Source organism: Ambystoma mexicanum, chromosome 5q (genome assembly GCF_040938575.1).
Source record: "Ambystoma mexicanum isolate Mex_15411 chromosome 5q, UKY_AmexF1_1, whole genome shotgun sequence".
Classification (NCBI taxonomy): Eukaryota; Metazoa; Chordata; class Amphibia; order Caudata; family Ambystomatidae; genus Ambystoma; species Ambystoma mexicanum.
The window spans coordinates 517,572,561-517,592,610 of NC_090933.1; the positions used below are offsets into that span (position 1 = coordinate 517,572,561).

Genomic DNA, 20,050 nt, shown 5'->3' on the forward strand with positions numbered 1-20,050 from the left:
AAAAGACGTTGGTGAATATACCTCAGATTTAAATCAACCTTGGCCCTCACCGAAGCCCTCCAGCTATTATCCCACAAGCCATCAGAAAGATCAGTTTCCAATTCAGACACCCACTTCATTCGCAACTGACCCCAGGAACTCCTCATACAGTCCTGCAAAGGCATCAACCTAACATATGTAGAAACTGTCCTAGGAGACGTAGCAAAAATCTCACAAATCTGAGGTCTACCACTCAAAGGTCCGCTCAACATTTGCAATCTTTCCATCAGCAACCGCTCCAAAAGCCCATATCTACCCGCCTCTCTATTATGCAGACTATAACGATTAGCTAATTCTTCAAACGGAACCATCCTCCCCCCTCTCCATACATCTCCTATTTTCAGAATACCCCTGTTAGCCCAGCCCCTCCAATTAAGCATTTTATTATTAATTTCTAAACCCGGATTCAGCCAAATAGAGGCCGAATCATACAAATACAGGGATTACCCACACCCCAGAATCCAATTAACCAACACTGACTTAGAAATCACTAGAGTCTCCAATTTTGTACCAGAATTTGCCAACCTCCCATACGAATATAAACAGTCCAGGGAAAAGGGATGCAGCATTTCCTTTTCCATTAAAAGCCAATATGGGTCTGAACCCCGCCCTTCCTCAAAGTAATAAGAAACCTTCTTCAATAAAAATCCCCTACAATAATTCTCCAATACCGGATAACCAAAGCCCCCATCTTTAACTCTACGCACCAAAATAAATCGTGGAATTTTTGGCCTATTACCTTTTCCCCATAGGAAGTCCATAAAAATCCTATCAATGCTCCGGAGCACTCTTTTAGTAAATTTAAGGCGAAGTAATTGAATAAAATACAGGACCTTTGGGAACAGCATCATCTTGATAGCATTGATTCTTGCCCAGATGCTTAGAGTCAATCTTTCCCATCTTTGTACATCCTTCAGCAGAATTTCTCTCAATTTGTCTACATTGTATTCTACCGTTCTCTTAATATCGCGCACCAAGTAGACTCCTAAATATTTCACTGAAACATCAGGCCATTGGCAATCCCAATCCAACAACCTCCCATTCACCGGGTTCATCTGAAGCGGGAAAACTACTGTTTTACCCCAGTTCACTTTATAGCCAGACAATTCTCCCACCTCTTGCAACATATCCCTCAATAAGGGTCCACCCACCTCCGGATTCCTCAAGACCACCGTCAGATCGTCAGCATATGCTAGGACTTTCACCTCATCATTTCTCAACTTCCAACCACAGATATTCTGCTCCTGCCTAAAATAAGCCAGCAACGGCTCCAGGACCAAATTAAATAAAAGGGTCGAAAGAGGACACCCCTGTCTCGTACCTCTATACAACCGAAAAGCCTTAGACAAAACATTATTAACCCATATTTTAGCCGAGATATTGTGTTGCAATGCACCTATAGCATTCAGAAATTGTGGGCCAAAGCCCATCCGAAGCAGTGTGAAATTTAGAAACGACCAATTCACACAATCAAATGCTTTTTCAGCGTAAAGTAAAAAAAAATCAAACATATATCCTCCACCTTAGCACGAGACAACCCTATTATATTCAGTAATGTCCTAATGTTATCATAGCCATATCTATTAACCATAAACCCCACTTGGGAACGGCCCACCAATTCACCCATATATTTTTGCAACCTAGTGGCCATGACCTTCGCAAAAATGTTAACGTCCACATTAAGTAGAGAAATAGGACGATAATTAGCACACTTTGACAAATCTTTTCCCAGTTTCGGGATGAGGGTAATAATCGCCTCTCGCATCGTTGGACACAATACTCCATCTGAAAGAAAATTATTAAACAAAACACACAATTTGGGCACCAAAACCGAACTAAACGCTCTATAAAACTCTACAGGTAGCCCATCTGAACCAGGGGATTTACCAATATTAAGTTGATTAATAGCATCCACAACCTCTGATTCCATAATCCGAGCATCAAGCGCCTCTCTTCCCTCCACAGATAAAAAAGGAATGTCTATTTTGTTGAAGAAATCCATTAGTTTGCCATCCTCAACTTGCGACACATCCGAATAAAGAGAAGCAAAAAAGGACCTAAAGCATTCACAAATTTCAACACTTCGAACCCTCACCCCTCCAACTGCATCCTCTATTTTCTGTATAAACGATCTATCCGACAAACATTTCAGTTTCCTAGCGAGCAATCGTCCTCCCTTATCCCCTTCCTCCCAATATTTCTGCCTCATGAAATACAACCCTTTCTCAGCTTGCTCCTCCATCATTTTTCTTAATTTGCTCCTCGCACCCTCCATCTTTAATCTGTCCTCACCTTTACCAAACATAGCCTATTGCCGTTGTAGAGCCTTAAGCTCCAACTCCAACCCCCTAATACTCATCTCCCCCTCCCTCCTGACTCTAGCTGTCTAATTAATCAATTCCCCTCGCACATGCGCCTTAAATGCATCCCACACTATCAGACTGTCCGCCGAACCCACATTATCCTCAAAAAAATGAACGATGGAGATATTAATGGCCTCACACACTTTCTCCTCCTGCAAAATGAATGTCTTGTGTCTCCATTTAACCCAGGTAGGTCGATGTATACTTCGATCCATATTCAACTTTACCAGTGAATGATCTGAGAGACACCCTCCCCAATTTCCACAGTCCTCACAACATCAATCATTTTATCCGAAATCAGCAAATAATCCAGTCTAGAGTAGGAGTTGTGAGCCGAAGAGTAAAAGGAAAAACCCTTCTAATTTTTATTTGCTGCAGTTTGTAGGCTAAGATCCGATTCGCTTTATTGCTTTTTGCATAATAGAACTGCGTAGTGCTTAGCAGTATTTCAGTTCATCGGCTAACGATGCTTCCATTGCATCCCTGGCAATCCTCAGCCTGCGTTTCTGTGTGAGGCAGATTGTTTATGATTCTGCTCGAGGGCTGCGGTCAGGGCTTTGAGTCCATCAAGTTGTGATCATAATGATTTGCGCTTCAGCACAGATAACTTGATCAATTCACCTCCGACCACCACTGTGCACTCCTACAGCATTGCAGGTAGTGAAATCTCCCGCTGTCAATTAGCTGAAGGTAGTGGGTTATATGTTCTTTCACTTTTTCTTCCAGAATGGGGTATTTCAATAGCATTGCATTCAAACGCCAGGCAAAGAAGTTTGGCTAGGAAAGGTTTCCAAATCATTAAGAGGATATTGTGAGTGAACCCTACTTCCTGTGGTTGCTTCAATGTTGGAGAGGATCACATCGATCCTGGAATGGCTCTTGTGGAGATGGGAATAGAATGTGTAATCCCAGTTGGTGGGGTGGGGAGGGTGTGGCGGTGATGCCAACTAGCTACCAATCCCATGTCTGCAATTACTTTCTGCAAGGGTTGATGAAGAGTGCTCATAATTCATGGTTGGAGCAAAAGAACGGTCCTTGGTTGGGTCCATCACAGTATTAAAATGCCCCTTTAAATGATTCACTCTCTGTGAACTGTGCAGTTCCTGGGAATGGGGGAACAAAGAAGCAGGACTGATGGTCATTAGAGCCATGGGTTGAGAAAGGCCTGTGCGGTTTGCCTGCGATGTCACCTTAAACCCCAAGTTACCTCTCTCAACGTCTCTGAAAGTGTGTTTCAATGTGAAATTTATCTTCACCTTAATTAGAATAGCTATCCTTCTTTTTTCAATCATCTGATGAAAATAATTGGATTGAAAACTTGTGGAATGTAGTCACCATTTATCTACTTTTTTTCAAATGGTTCTCTTGAAGTAAGACAATATCTGCGTGCTACTGTGAGAGTCTATGTATTGTATTGTATTTTGTTATTTATATAGTGCTCTTTCCCCATTTGTATGGCGTCAATGATGCGCTTTGTGGTTGGAACGCCCTCGCTGACCGTAGTCAATGTGTTGGTGGTTCTAAGAGTTTTAGATTAGGAGATGCATGAGAGCATTTTTGCCGGTCTAGGACTTAGGTGGGTGGCTAGACTCGACTAAGCAGCCCAAAAAGGTTCGGCACGTGGGTGGGCACTGTTGGTGGTTTGCGATAGATTGCTATTGTTGAAAGAGTCGATGTGTGGCCAGCTGTACCGATTTTCTTTTCGTTGGTATTCGCTGTTTGCTAGTGGCAGAGGTGTTGAGGTATGTCAGGTGTTTCAGTATGGACAGCTATATGGGCTGCTAGACCGGATGAGCATAGCCATAGCTGCATTCTACAGTGCATGGATGTTTGACTGTGCCTGCGGCCTGTGTCCACAGGCGTGGTATGAGGTATACGTACCGTAGGCTTTGAGGTTCTTCGGCTGGAGCAATCTTTGTCCAGTGTGGATGGCGTGGTCTCATTATTCACGATCTCTCTAGTGCAAGGGTCTGAGCGGTGAGGAGAGTGAGGGTATTGCGGTGTGCCACGGCGAAAGCTGCTGGCTTCCCTGATGTATTTCTAGGGTAGGAATGTTGCTGTGCGTAGGGCGACAGTATGTCAGGTGAGCCGCTGCGAATGCTGCCGGCCTCTGTGTTGTAATTGGTGTAGGGGAGTGTTGGGTTTGACGGTGTGGTTTCGGGACGGGGGAATCAGGGAGATATTATGGGAAGAGCCAGGGTTTTAGGGCCTTTCTGAATTTCAGGTGGTTTTCAGTGTTGCGAATGTGTAGGGGTAGGGATTTCCAGATGGTTGGAGCTTGGATGTAGAAGGAGGATCCGCCTAGCCTGGAGGAATTGTGAGCTGGGACTACTAGGCGGAATGATGTGCGTGATCTGAGATTTCTTGAGGGCTGGTAGGGGACACATTTGGCTTGAAGGAATTCTGGTCTGATGTTGTGGACGGCGCAGTGGGTGATGCGCATGTCTTTAAAGGTAGTGCGTTGACCAATCGGGAGCCAATGGAGGACTTTAAGAGTATGGGTGATGTGTTCTCTGGCAGGTAGATTTGTGAGCTGGCATGCTGCTGCATTTTGGATTCTTTGGAGTGTCCTTAGTTGGGATGCCAGAGCACCTAGTTAGAGGCAGTTTGTGTAATCTAGGCGGGACAGGATGATGGAGTTGATGGCCTAGAAACGGTGGGGATAGTTGAGGTAAGGGAAGATACACCTGAGAATCCCTAGATGGAAGAAGCAGGTTTTAGATATGGTGGTGGTGTGTTGGGTGAGGGATAAATCTGAGTCCAATGTGCATCCAAGGTTTTTTACCACGTTAGAGATTGCCAGTGCTTGTCCTAGGGGTTGAGGCCCTGGATTTGGTTGATGGAGGAGGAATGTTTTCCCGCAGACTAGGATTTCAGTTTTCCTGGGGTTGAGTATGAGGTGGTTGGTCGTCATCCAGTGGTCAATATCCGAGAGGCATGACGACAGGTCCAAACTGCCGGAGCCTTGAGATTTTTATATTTTGAGCATGATCTGGATGTCATCTGCATAGTTGTAGCAGGTAAGATTGTGTGAGCGGATGATTGCGGGCAGGGGTTTTAGGTAGAAGTTGAAAATTCGGGGGGATAGGGATGCTCCTTGTGGGACGCCTTTCCTTACTGGTCATGATGTGGATGGGAACTGGTAGAGGTGCACGATTTGTGATCGATTTGAGATAAAGGAGGAGATCCATTAGAGGGCTTTGTTTCTGATTCCTAGTGTCTGTAGCCTGTCTAGTTGGATGGTGTGATTGATTGTATCGAAGGCTGCAGAGAGGTCCAGCAGGATGAGTACAGCGCGGTCTTCTGCCTCGGCTGTTCTTTTTAGGTCGTCCCAGATGGAGACTAGGGATGATTCAGTTCCTCTGAGTGGCCTGAAGCCTGATTGTGCAGGGTCTGGGAGGTTGATGGCTTCGGCAAAATGGGCAAGTTGTTTGTATTCCGCGCGGTACAGGAGTTTGGCGATGAAACGTGTGTTGGAGATAGGCCGGTAGTTCTGGGGAAGGAGTGGGTCGGTAATCGTTTTTTTGAGGATGGGTTTGCTGTAGGAGGTTTTTAGGGTTTTTGGGAAAGATCCTGCTGTGAGTGAGTTTTTAAGGATTGAGTGTGCGAAAGTGCCTGCACACGTGGAGGTTAGGATGTTTTTGAGGAGTGAGGGTGACCCAGGGTCATCAGAGGAGCCTGAAGGGTGTCTATCTGCTACAAGCGAGAGGAACTCTAGGTGTGTGATGGGAGAGAAAGAGTCAAGGATTTGTATCAGGGGGTTTGAAGGTCGTTCAGTGGGCGGGTGGATGGCAAGGGCATTTGTTTTAGTTTACAGATGATGGCAGAGTGTCTGTCATTAGCAGCATTGTGGAAGTGCAGGGATAAGGTGTCACATAGGGTTTGGGATATAGGTGGGGCTGGCTCGAGCATGCGGGGGATTTGAATTCGGCTATGATTCTATGTAGTTCCTTGTTCGGATTTTGAGCATTTAGGATTGTGTTCCCATAGAATGTTTTGTTGCTTTTTTTGGATTTCCAGTCTGTATGTTCTGGTTGTTCTTGCTAGGGCGGTTTTGTTCTGGGCTGAGGGGTCGACTCTCCAGGTCCCTTCCACGCAGTGCTTGAGAGTTTTGAGTGATTTGAGGTTGCCAGTGAACCACCTGGCTGTTGGTCCTGATCTCTGAGAGGTCTGTTTTGATGGAGTGAGGGGTGTGACGGTGTTTGTAAGCCAGAGGTCGAAGGATTTGATCGCTGGAGGTCCTTTCTGGAGGCAAAGTGTATGGAGAGAGTTGAGGAATGAGTGCTAGATCTGGGGTGATGATGACTTTGTTCCATAGTGGAATGGTAGGGGGCGTGGTTGGCGGTGGTCGTGTGCGGCCTTGAATGCCAGCCGTTGTGCTCAGAGGTATGGAGAGATAGATTGCTGAGTGATTAGTCAAAGATAGGGGATGTAGAAGGGCTTTTCTATTAATGGCGCAATTCAGGCCCCATGTATTAAGGGAAACTATTTTAATGGGCATTTATGTAAATATGTAGGAGTCTTGTACAGGTGCAATGTTAATGTCTTGAGCAGGGCCACATTTTTATTTTTAACCTAACCTTTAACCCCACGTTTGATCTTGTGAAATCTATAAAATCTAATCTGAACAATGTGCTAACAGTCCCTTTGATAGATGCCGAGCTGGTAAACTGACTCCTCGATCGAGAACAGGACCCTGCAGTGTTAACATTTCCCTAACATGCCTTTTCTTTTCTCATAAAAACTTTACGGCAAACAAAAATTATGAAAGTCAGTGAAACGTATCACCTGGGAAACCACATGCTGCGTAGTGTAATTTTTTAAGTAGTGTGATGTAGTGATTGCACTAAAGAGTGACAGGTAAAGCGAAGTATCACAGGAGTATAAGCGGGGGAAACACAATAGTCAAATGAGATTGCAACGTATCTTCACCCATGCCCCCCGGATCTATTGCCATATACATTCATCCGGATACTAAAAAAAGGAGAAAACCAACAGAAAGACTATTACAAGTCACGATGTCCATGAGCCCTAGGATGGGACCACTCCATCCTCCTATATTAATGGATCCCCCAGCATGAGACTTGGCACCAAATAATAGTTATAGATTTAAGTTGTCAGTCCGACCCACACTCCTAACGATCTGACAAAGCTGTCTGCTGGTGCTGTCGTCTTTTCTCTGCCCCTGTCCGTCTGCGTACCCACCTAGGTCGAAGAGTAGCTGGTGAAGTAGCCCAAGGCCCCTATACAGAGAAATCCACAAGAAGAGAAGATGCTTCCTCCTCTGACGTCACCTGGCGCATCATATCTAAAAAGAAATGGAAATGGAAAACCTCTCTTATACAGGGTTGAGTGTTCTTGTAGTCAAGTTGTTACCAGCTTTGTGTATCGTCTCTTTTGAAGCGTAATTTATGTCCAATCTTTAAACAGGGGAAGCTTAGCTCCTCAAAAGGTATATTCCTCAGTCTTTTGCTTTTCTCGTTATTGTTTCCTTTATGTGAAAATGTTTTCGCTTCTTAAGAAATGGGGCAGCAAATCCTTTTTTGGGTAAGCAGAGAAGACCCGACGTGTGCGGTCAAGGATCAATTCCGTGTTCTCTGAGAGACCAATTATCTCCTTAAGCAGGAAATAGCCTTCCACGTTCGCGGTGTATCCAAGTCACTTTTAGTATCAGTCTGTTGCAGTGGCTATGGGGCAATATGCATACACGGGGCGTCATCCGTTAAATGCAAAAGTTACTTTTTTTAAATGTTGGCCGTGCGTGCCCTCACTGTGCCCTCTCAATCATCTCCAGCTACAAGCACTTAGAGACCATTGAAATGTTGGGCCAACAGCTGGTTATGGTGTGTGGTTGACCCACATGGATTCCCAGTGCCTTCAGTGTGTTCTTTGCTCCCCTCAGCAGCCGCCCATTTCAACCAAGTAGATTGAGATTTAAAAAACTTTATTCGAATATTGCATCCATTAACAAAGCTTAAAGTAACATCAACCACAAGATATAAAACAGCATCCACGAATTAGGATAACTATAAAAGTACATCACGCAAAAGTAAACTCCAGTGCTCCATCACTTTAAACGTATCCTTAATAAAGGTGGCTGCATCAGATAAAACATTTTCTTCATTGCTATTCATAAAGAAACCCATTGCCCCTGAACATGTTCTTCCATTATTTCTAATAACATGCAGGCTGAGCCATTGTTTCCTTAAATGATTTATAAACCTACACACCGTTAGAAAATGGACAAAATCCCCCTCACATTCTAAGCCGCAGGGGCAAGTCCCCCCTAATCTCAACCACGGGCTCTTGCTCGCAGAGGTAACACATTTGTTTGGGCCATTAGAAATAGCCTACGGCTATCATGAGCATGTCATTTGACTATGGCTGGGGTGAGTTGTGGGTGCATTGAGGCAAGATGATTTATTTTAAGCTTTGTGAATGGATGCATTGTCCGAATAAAGCTTTTTAATCTAACCAAGTAGAGGAGCATATACAGCACTGAGCAGGGAGCCGGCCCTAAAGTGCCACGCACTGTCAAAGGGGTTCCACCTCCCAGGGGGAGCTTCACACGTGGAGATACCTGCAGAGAGCTTGCTGGGCCGCTGAGACACAAGCCCCCCACCTTCAGCATGTCTCCTTCAGGCTGAGGCCGTGGTTCTGGGCAGACCGCTGCTCATGTCATGGCCTCCTATTCAGGGCTCCCGTACCAGAGTGCCGACAGGATCTCACATGGCTTCAGCTCCTCAACATCATCCAGGGCTGTGGCGAAATCAGTGCCACTAGGGCCACTCTCCTGTCGCTGGATGATACCGGGGTCCCGGGATATCCCCAGCCCCAGTCACCGCTTTGGTTCCAGGCTCTGTTTCAGGTTATCAAGCCGAGACAGCTTCCTGGAGCTACTGGGGTGCCATCTTGATAATCTCTGTGGGTGCCGGTGGGAAGAGGGTTGACATCAACATTAGCATGGTCCTCTGCGTCCCGGGGCACATAGCACCACGGAATTCATTCAGCATATGGGGTATGTTGCTGTTCCTTTCAAAAATATTGAAATTACATCTCTCCTAGTAGGTTTTGGGGCAATAGTTGCCTTTTATCAACTGGCTCTGTCAGATCTCACAGGAAGAGTGGTCGTGTGCCACCTCTGTCTGGTCACGCTGCAACAGTTCAGTATTTTAATATAGCGTTAGTGCATGCGGGGTAGGGCTTACATGGCCGTTGATGGCCTGCTAGCCCAAGCTGAGAGGCCCAAGTGTAGGGAGGATCTATTTGAAGGCTTAGAGCTGTTACCGGAAGTGTAACCCTACTTCCGGCTATTAACACTAATAGCATCGCAGGCAAACATCCAGGGTGCTATTGGCCTTTTTTTTTATGGGAAATCGGCTTTGCAGGACTCGTGTGGACTGACTTTCCACAAGGAAAACCACAAACCTATACCACCACTACTGGAAATGGACTATGTCCCTTTACAGGTGCCAGCCCCAGGTCTGCCAGAGCCCTGTGTGAGATTATTCTGTTTGCCCCTTTGGGGCGTGGGCGCACCTAAACAAGTTTCTCCCTTTCCCCGCCGAGTGCTGCACTTTTAAACACACAAGAACAGCAGGGGGCTCAGTAGCTGTGTTTGTTTGTGTCAATTAGTGAACCGATGGACCCTCGGTTCACTAAATGACATGAACAAACACAGTACCAGAGCCCCCTGCTGTTCTTGTGTTGTGTGTTGTAATTCTTTATTAGGCGCGGGCACCGAACCAATTGAACCAATAGCAAATAAAGTGCGCTTTGCCTCCAGCGCACTGTCATGCAAACCTAAGTATCGTAATCGGTCGATACTTAGGTTTGCATGACAGTGAGATGGAGGCAAAGCGCCCTTTATGTGGGTCACCAGGGGGCGCCCTTGTGCGGCCCACCCTCTGAGCGCACCTTGAGACTGTGCTCACCTTTACTATTACCAGGGCAGCCAGTCTGAGGGGAAGATGACGGCGTCAGCAGGGAGCGGTCTGGGAGAGGACATGTAAATGGTGCAAGGTGTGGCAATCCGAGGGGCGGGTTGAATATGGGTGCCTGTGGGCCCGGGGGCATGGCTGAAAACTAAAATGGCAGACCTGCTGGAGGAGACAAAGTAGTTGCTTGACTGGGACACAGCTGTTACTGTTGGATTCAGTCGGCGTCCCTCCCCACCTGATTTGCTGCCTCCTCCCGCGTTTGCTAATACATTGTTATTTTTTTCTGAAAGGGATGTTTCCATTAAAGTGTGTGTGACTGGCGGGTTCCACGCAGTTTTCTGCAGCAGTGACATTAACCCACCGGGCAACAATTGTAATTAATGAATCAATCTTTTAATTCCAGAGACCGATCTCGAAGCAGAGCCGGGCCTCAAACCTCTGCTGCTGTGCGTGGTCTTGCTTCCAAGACAAACGTTTCCCCTGAGCTATCCTCCCAGATTTGTCATGTTGAAAATATTGCGCAGCTAATATTTTCAAACAGAGGGAGGATGGGGGGGTGCATAGCAATGTTTTATCTGCAAAGGTATTGAATTGATGTGCTCGCGGGTGAATGGTGCCGTACATGTCTGCTGCTTCTTGTGGAAAGAATTTTAACAATCAGCGCAAAAATCTTTGTGGCAGAAAATCAGCCCAGGGTAACAAAAATTCAAGTTCACCTGGTGTAAGATAGAGCTGAGCCTTAAAGTAATGTCAGGGAAGACGTACAGCTTAAACAGACTTGCGCACATGCGCAGTGGCACTTATTTATTTATTTTTATTTTATTTATTTGTTTATATAGCGCTAAAGCCCGCGGGCATCAGAGCGCTTACAAGGAGACAGGACAACAGGAAATCAAGACAGGACAAGATACGGAGTGACCAGTGTTACTTCATAATTGTTTTGATCTACTTTCAGGGTTCATTTGAAAAGTAATGTTTTCAATTTTTTCCCGAAGCGGGTGCAATTGGATTCAAGCTTCAGTGAAGTGGGAAGTTCATTCCATTTTTCTATACTTAAGGTCGGGAACCCTTTGCCTAGGCCCTGCTGCTTTTTCGTTTTGGCGGTTTGCAGTAAACCTGTGTTGGAGGATCTGAGCCGCTTGGGTGGCTCGTACCACTTTAATTGTTTTTTGAGGTAAACCGGGGCTTTGCCATATAAGCAGCGGTGAACCATGGTGAGAGACTTGAAGGAGATTCTCTCCTTCATAGCCAGCCAATGGAGAGCCTTCCTTTCTCCAGTGATATGTTCTCTCCAGGTTCTTCCTGTGATCGTTCTGATGGTATTGTTTTGGATTGTTTGGCATCTTTTCATACATTTACCGTTGGCTCCTAAGAGTAGGGAGTTTCCGTAATCCAATCTAGACAGTATAGTGGCTCTAGCGATGATCGTGCTGTTTGTTTGATCTAACAATGGTCTGATTTTTTTGAGGAGAATTTGGTGGTACTGGCAGTTTTTCTTGAGGTAGGCTGTGTGTGTTTCAGCGTCTAATGAAGCTTGTAGATATACTCCTAAGGTCTTCACTTTTTACGATGTTGGAATCCCACTGAGTTCAATTACTAGTTGGGTATCATCGGCAAAATTGGTAAAGAATATACCCATCTGGGATAGCATGGTGCAAAGGCAGCGCATGTAGAGATTGAAAAGCAAAGGAGAAAAGCTGGCCCCTTGAGGGACACCACAATCGACCGGTTTGGTATTTGATGTTTTGTCTCCCCAGACAGTCCTGTATTGCCTATTTTTCAAAAATGAGGCAATCCATTCAATTGCCCCTGATGTGCAGTTCAAGGGCCTGTCGGAGTTTAGTATGATCAAGCAAATCAAATGCTGCTGAGAGGTCCAATAATATTAACAGGCCAGATTTGCCTTTGTCCAAGATAGACAGCATTTCGGTCTGGAGGTCTAATAGCGCACTCGGTACTGTGGCTGGATCTAAATCCGGACTGCTGTGGATGTAATAAATTGTTTTCATCCACATAGCTCTGGAGTTGTTCTGTAGCTATTTTATCCAGAATTTTCAACAGAAAATTACAGTTAGTAATGGGTCTGAGGTTGGCCGGATCCTGTTGATTTAGGTCAGGTTTTTTTGGTAAAGGAGTGACCGTGACCGTTTTAATGATGTTGGGTACAGTTTGATCCCTAAAAGAAGCGTTTACCATTCTTGTAAAGAAAGGGGAAAAAATATCAGGATTTTTTAGAATGAGTTTAAGGTGATAAAACATTTTCTGAGCATGAAGTGCACCTCATAGTGGAGAGTGTTTTCTTTATTTCATCAAGTGTGATGGACCTGAATTGAAATTCTGGGACTTCTATCTCATTTTTGTTTTCTGTGAGGTGGGTTTTAAATGAGGTGTTTGTGGTCAGGCAATTGATGATGGTTTCTCTGGCATTGGTAATTTTATTTTGAAATGCAGTTTGGACATTCTCACAATCTGTTTCAGTGGGTTGGAAGGGTGGGGTGAGTGTTATGGGTTTGTCTATGGATTTGAGGATCTGGAAGAGCTTTCCGGTGGAGTTTGCCGCAGTGCTAATGATATCGTTATAGTGGTTTTTCTTCAGATCTATGAGCTTAGATTTGTATATATGGTCTGCAACCCTCCAATTTGATTTATTTGTTGCGGTGGGTTCTTTTAGCCATTTCCTCTCAAGGTTCCTTTTGTCCTTCTTAAGCTTAATTGCTTCGGCAGTGAACCATTTTTGTTGATTTGAATTGGATCTGACTTTCTTTTCTTTTAGGGGGGCATGGAGATCTAACAGGTTTATCATGCCTTGGTTATATGTTGATATTATATGTTCACTAGAGTCTTCATCGTTAGTGGTGGCCATGATTTTCTGCATTTCCTCTGAGAGCATACTGCTCGTGATTTTTTTCAGATTCCTGCCAAGGACTGATTTAGGTAAATTAGATGGTTTTTCCTTTTTATTTTTCCTTATATTTAAAGGCTTCCAGCAGTAGAATGGTATTTTGACTGCATCTACCGATTTTGTAATGGGATTAAAATAGGCTTTGCGGCCGGCACGATGCAAACTGGGTGAACGATGCTGTGCTGTGCTGGCCACAAGCATGCCTTCAGCTCAGACAAGAACAGAACAATGATGATCCTTTCGGCTCAGGTCGAGGGTACACGTGTGTGGACGGAGTCCACCCACTTTCTTCAGAGGGTGGACTCAGCCCCCCACCCAGCTAAAATGAGAGAACATTGAATGTCTTTGAATTTATGATTTAAAAAAAGTGAATACTACACCAAGCACACCGTGATGAAGATAGTATTTTAGTTAGGTTTTTGTAAGAATCAGAGATTTAAGTCTGACATTTAGATACAAATAGGTGCAGGGGAGAAGTACTCAGCCTTGGTATCTAGGCTGGGGGATGAAGCGAAAAAGAAGATGATTTCCTAAGGTAGGAAACCTGCGTCCCCTGCACACTGTCAATAAGGCCTAAGCCTAATAGTAGTTTTAGAGTTGAAAGCTAGGTAACTACTCGGGAGCCCCCCAATGGGGACAACCAAATGTATTCCCACTTGCAATTTGCTCGGTTAGTGTATTGTACAAACTTTAGACATTTCCTAACACTTTGTAGAGGAGGCCAAATGGGCCATAAGATTAAGCTTGACAACTTTAGAATAAATTGTTCATATACAATTTTTTATTTGTACATATGATGTAGGTTGGCCCAATGCGTTTCGAGTTTCTAGCACTCTTTATCATGGGCATACATTCTTTTTCACATACATTACTAAAAAAAAGGGAAACATTTAAATTAATAAGTAATTGTGCATATCATCATTACTTCAACTCTCAAGAAGATATTTTTCTTTTGCAAAGATTAAAGTAACAGTGTAATAGATACATAGTAGTCTTGGGAAATTCTTTCCTAAACATCAACAAATTCAAAGGATTCAAAAAATTCAATAGGACTTGTATAAGCAATGTTTTTCTTACTAACCACAGCTGGATTGTCTACATTGACTTGTTAATGAACTGAAAAGATTGGGAGCTTACCAAACTTGCGTGGGAAATTAAATAATATTCCTTCAAATTTCTGTCGGTGCCAGTGGTGGTGTTCAACCTTCCAGAGATTTTTTAAATGAAGTGATAGGCCCGATCTATGGGGATAATTAATAAATGTCCATTTTAGGGAGTCCTCTATGTTCATTTCACTAGGGTGTTTTATGAACATAGAGGACTTTTTCAACTGAAATTTGAAGGAATATTATTTTATTTCCCACACAAGTTTGGTAAGCGTGGGAAATAAAATAAAATAACCATCTTGTAAAAGGATTTCATTCATTGAGCGGGACGCCTCACGTTTTCCTGTTTAATGAATGCAATCCTTTTTTTTGGTAACCCGGGGTGCTAATGACGTCAAGCACCTGTTTCAGGGGCTGGAATGGTTGTTAACGTCCCGGGTCCCTCGTTAAAAGCCTTCGCTCAGGCTTTTAGCTTGGGCCGCCGGGCTGTTAAAACCTGTTCCAGTCCCCGGAACGTGTGGTTAACGCCACATTGAGGGATACTGAAGAGCAAGGCATTGCCGGCACTCAATTTGGGAGATGACCAAAGCCTGGACTACACTGTGAAGCAGATTTGGGGGCAGGGCTCAAGTCGAGAGAACATGTGGGTGGACGGAGTCCCCCCACTTTTTTCAGGAGTCCCCCCCACTTTTGTCAGAGGGCACCTTGATGTGATAATTTGTGGTGACTCCACATTCAATTGGTATGCTAATGAGTCCCCCCACTTTTTAGGACTTGATCCCTGTGTGGCGAAATAAAGGTTTTGTACCTTACATAATAACGTAAGTTGAAGGTTCCCTGTTTGAGATTTCTTAATGGTATGATCCTTGATAAAGAGCTTATTGTCAATATAAAAGCTAAAAGTCTTGTCCACGTCAGCTGGATTAAGATTGCGGCCATCATCAGTGAAGGCAATTCGTTAGTGATAGTTACATTTCAGATTTGCCGCGGTCATCCAGGGATTCAATAGATGGAAAGAGCTTTAACCACCTGGCGCATTACGTTGAATTAATAAATGTGTGGACTTCCCCAAAAGGCTCCCTCCCCCACTCCAATCAGGAAAAATATCCTGCCAAGAGGTAAATCTAAGGGGGAAGGGTAATTTTTCCCATTCAAATTAAAGGGAATTTCAGGCCCATGATTCGTGATCTAATAACAATAATCCAGTGTTAAGATTTCTTAAATAGCTAATTTATTAGCATGAAGTAGTTATTTGAACTTTTGAATCATACAAGGTGCCGTTTATGAGGCATTACTGGAATGTTTTCATGTTAGAGTAAATACACATTCACATGGGTACCTAATTAGAGTTCGGGGACCTAAAACTGACAGGTTCATGGCAGGAATTTGCTCTTTTCAGAATTTATTTTTTTTAAATTTTAAACGCCAATAACACAAAGGTAAGATGAAGCATAAATAATGCAATGGAAACATAAACAATTGAAACAGTACTATCAATTTGCAGAGCGATACACACGCCAATCAAATAACCAAAAGTAGAATAACTGTATGATGGGAAGAAAACAAAAAGAAGAAAAGAAAAAAGAAAAGAATTAATAAAATACACATCATGTAACATGAAAACACGCAGATAATATACAGCAGGACCCAAGTGCTTCCCTAGCAGGGTCAAAAATGCATAGCAAAAAGAAATTATTACAAAGCACCTATCCTGTAAGCTCATTAGCCTTGCACACCCAGGAACAGTCCCCAAATGTCATTGGATTTATCAGTTTCCCTTCTGTGTTTGAAAAGGGCCCAAGTGTTTCTCAAATCTCCATTTTGGTATAATAGATTTTTTCAGGAGCCTAGATTGCGGTATTTCTTACATACTTATTTTAGAACTTAGAGTTAAGCGTTTGCATCCACGAGCAGACATTGTTTTACATTCAAATCAACTTGACAAGTTAACACATAATTGAGCCAGAGTTCCTGTTTCTATTTATGGGTAAAGCCGGTGCTGATATTTACTGCTTAACTGCTCAGCCCACAGTGGGTTACTTCTTTCCAAACTACTTCCTCTTTTATAACTGCTGTTTCCTTCAATGCCGCTAGACTAGACAGCGGGTCTAACTGCATCCTTGTCTATATTGCCATCTCATGTAACTGCCTGAATGTGCATGACTGCAGCCTGGCACCACCGCATGCGAGAGGGAACCCTATTCAACACGGGCCTGACAACCCGCCTAATGCATTTCTGAATGAATTTGCCCCAGGGTGTGTTTCTTTACGTTCTGTTCTTTTTAGTTTTGGCTGTTGGGCGGTGCTGTGAGTGCTGCCTATGAGCTGAAACTATTTTAATTTGAAGCGAAGATGGGTTGTGAGGAGGGAGACACAGCTCATGGGTGTTGTTTGGCTTTATACCCAGCCATTGGCCACCAATGGCTATGGTAGTCCCTCTGGCCATTCTCACTGCCTGCCCCATCGTGCCCAAAACGCCCCTGGGTTCCCTTTGAACTAGCTAGCTCTGTACGTTTTAGGGGATGCCCATGTTATTTCTAAGCAGAGTTGTGAAAAGTAATGGCTGAATAGAAGCTGTAACCTAGCTCCTGCTGTAATTAAAATGTCTTAAACAAGTGTGGCTTGGGCCACTTGATTTATGAACATAATTTGTGTCCTGGCAGTTGTTCTTTTCACTGAATTCCTGTTAAAAACAAGAATTGGCAAAGCCATCTTTTTGTGCTCTTGTGTAGGCTTTAGATGGGCATTTGCTAGTTGCTGCCATAATATGCCCAGGTGCTAACTGCATTTGCTGGCAAGCTGTTGCCATTTTATGGCCAGTGCCATTATGGGAGTGTCTGGAAAATACTTGCACTAAAGCCAAAACTGTTGGCTCTGACAATGCTTATTTTATAATGTGTAGTGGATGTCTGCTGGCATTGGCTACCCATTAAATAAACAGCACCACACATAAAAAGTGGCATAACCACTATGCATATTAATGCATTGTGAAATTTAGCACCACCTAGAAATGCAGTGTAGCCCAGTACTCCTAATTTGCACCATCTAGTGCAGTTCCTGTAACGAGGCCACTGATTACTTAAGGGCAGGTATTGCATAAGGGACAGTTTTACACATGTTGTGCCTACAGCTCTGTATAGCCATTCTTATTCAAATCTCCATGTAGTTCCTTTTTACGGATCTTCAACAGCACTGCAGGATGCTCAATCCACAAAGAAAAAGAAAACTCAGAAGTAGCTTAATGTGAAAGATTAAAAGGCAACCATTCACATAATACTATGTAATAAAAGGCCACATGTATGTTTGTTCGAAGCCGTCCTACCCGCTTTAGATGGAGCTGTTGCCTTACGTATACAACATTAATACTTCAAGTTCATCTCCCAGGCGAACAAAATGTGTATTTCGACAATGATAACATTCAATTAGCTGCAGAAAAGGCCCAAGACAGGGATACTACTTTACCAACATACTTCAAGTTGCATACACTAAGAAAATATATACATTAAAAAAAACATATAAACAGAAATGTATGTGATTAAGCGCCATTGCTCTAACAAAATAAATGACCGTTTTTGTAATATATTATGTAAATATTCATTGTAATATTTCTTGGTATGTATTATTATATCAATATTCTTCATGTACGTTTTAAACTTTATTTGACTTCAATTTACTTTATTGTATGATCTCATAGCTACTTCAAATCATGCTGTTCATGATTTGTATTACTCTGACTTCCCTCAACATTATATATTTGACTCCAAAAGCCGTAAGTGGAATCCAAAACATTGATGAACAGATACATCAATTGGCCGCATGTACTATGTTGAACTTTCAACAGATTCTGTGAGATTTTGTTTGAGGATACTACTCCTCCACGTAAAAGGAGCAAGAAAGATCATTTACAATTGTTTTGTGCCATGAACATAAATTATATTTAAATGTATCACATAATATATTTACACTCTGAAAATGTCTCCCTTTACGCACATTAGCCCATGTACACAGGCGTTTCCACTAGGAAATACATATTTGAATAACTACAGCCAGTTTGACACCAATCAATATTAAGAAGCTAATTTAGACTTAAAAAGTACTCGTCTGCATTGCTGCTACTTAGTTGAAGGGCAGAGGTTTTTATTTAGATGCACTTGCAGTGTTACTATTTTTTGGCAGACGTCATAATTACCTCAATTCAATAGTACTAAATGTATTTATCCCAGAATGATGAAATGCCAAATCAGCTTACCAAGCATTTAAGCGTGTGTCCAGCGTGCCCCACGCAGATGTCTGCAGCGTGCCCAAGTTATCTTATTCACTTAGGAGTAACATACCCAACTGTCCATTGAAAAAGCTTACTGTACAATGCATTTTTTTTATAGGGACAAGACAATGTAAGGAATGTTATGTTATGTCTCTTAAATGTGATATAAACATTCTAGAGATTGAGCTTTTTGCATTTGCGTTCATTTTAGAAATGCGAAGATCACATTATCCACAAAAGTTACCCGCACATTTCTAAGGATCTGGGCAGAAGTCCAAATAATGCGCTGGCCATCCCGCTTGCATCGATTAGTGTTTGGACCGCACTCCCAACACTAATGTATGACAGGTTCCCAGAATCCATGTGGGTACTTGTAGTGCATTTCATAGGGACAGACGTGAAATGTAAATACAAAAAGCGTTTCTGTTCCTGTTTATGGGTTAGAAATGCAAGTGTGACAGCCGTGTTTTACACTGCTGCTGTCAGACTTCATTCAAACCGTATGCATGATAAGATCAGAAACGAAATTGTCCTACATTGTGCCTCCCCTGCACCTGTAATGAACTGGTGCAGGGGAATAATATTGTTTGTCCATTTCAGAGCACATGCCATTTGTGGATTCGGGATGTGCATTGAAAGGCACAGAAACGCCCCCTTGTTTTGGCAAAGGGGGATGAAAAGGGCATCTGAACGTGCACATCTAAGGTGCATGCATTCAGGCGCCCTTTGTGGATGGTGCTGTACTCTGAGATGGGCTAGCGCATCTGTTCGCTTGCGCCCAAAATTTTTGGGAGAATCTGCCCCTATATCTATTAATTTATTGCATTTGATTATATATCCGATTGAAAAAATATTTTAGCCATTTGCAAGTTGTGTGTACTGGGCGAGCATCCAAGTGGGAAACATGCTTGCACAGTTTGCATAAGTGCCCATTACCAAAGATGAACCTGTATGTTTGCATAAGGGCCCGTTACCAAAGATAAACCTGCAAACTCTTCCTGTGGAATCCCGCAAAGTGTTAAACACATTGCTGTGCACATCCTGTATTGAAAAACAGAAGTGCCCCAGAATACATGGCCATGGTGGATTAGGCCAGACACAGGGGAATGTGCAGGTCATTTTTTTACCTGACACAGGCCCCACATGAGTGACATTGCACATGTGCATAGCAAGCTGGCCACCAAATGCATTGGGCCTCATTATGACTCCGGCGGTAGCCCTGCCTGTAAAAACGTCACGGCTGCAGCCAGTCATTTTTTTTTCTGGCGCCTGGCCCATGGGGACTTACTGGGACATTACAGCCCAGGCGGTCCCGGTAATTCCTCATCGCCGGGCGCCGGAAAAAATGACTCCCCATTCCCATTTGAGTCCCATTGGACTCAATAGGAATGGGGAGGACGGAAGCACCGGTACTGTGTGCAACAGTGCTGGTGCTT

The 20,050-nt window shown here is 43.6% G+C and overlaps 1 protein-coding gene across 2 annotated transcripts in view; it reads left to right on the forward strand.

The window, feature by feature from the left end:
* Positions 1–20,050, forward strand: part of MAPRE2 (microtubule associated protein RP/EB family member 2) — a 984,616-nt gene that overhangs the window by 144,771 nt on the left and 819,795 nt on the right. The window lies entirely within an intron of this gene.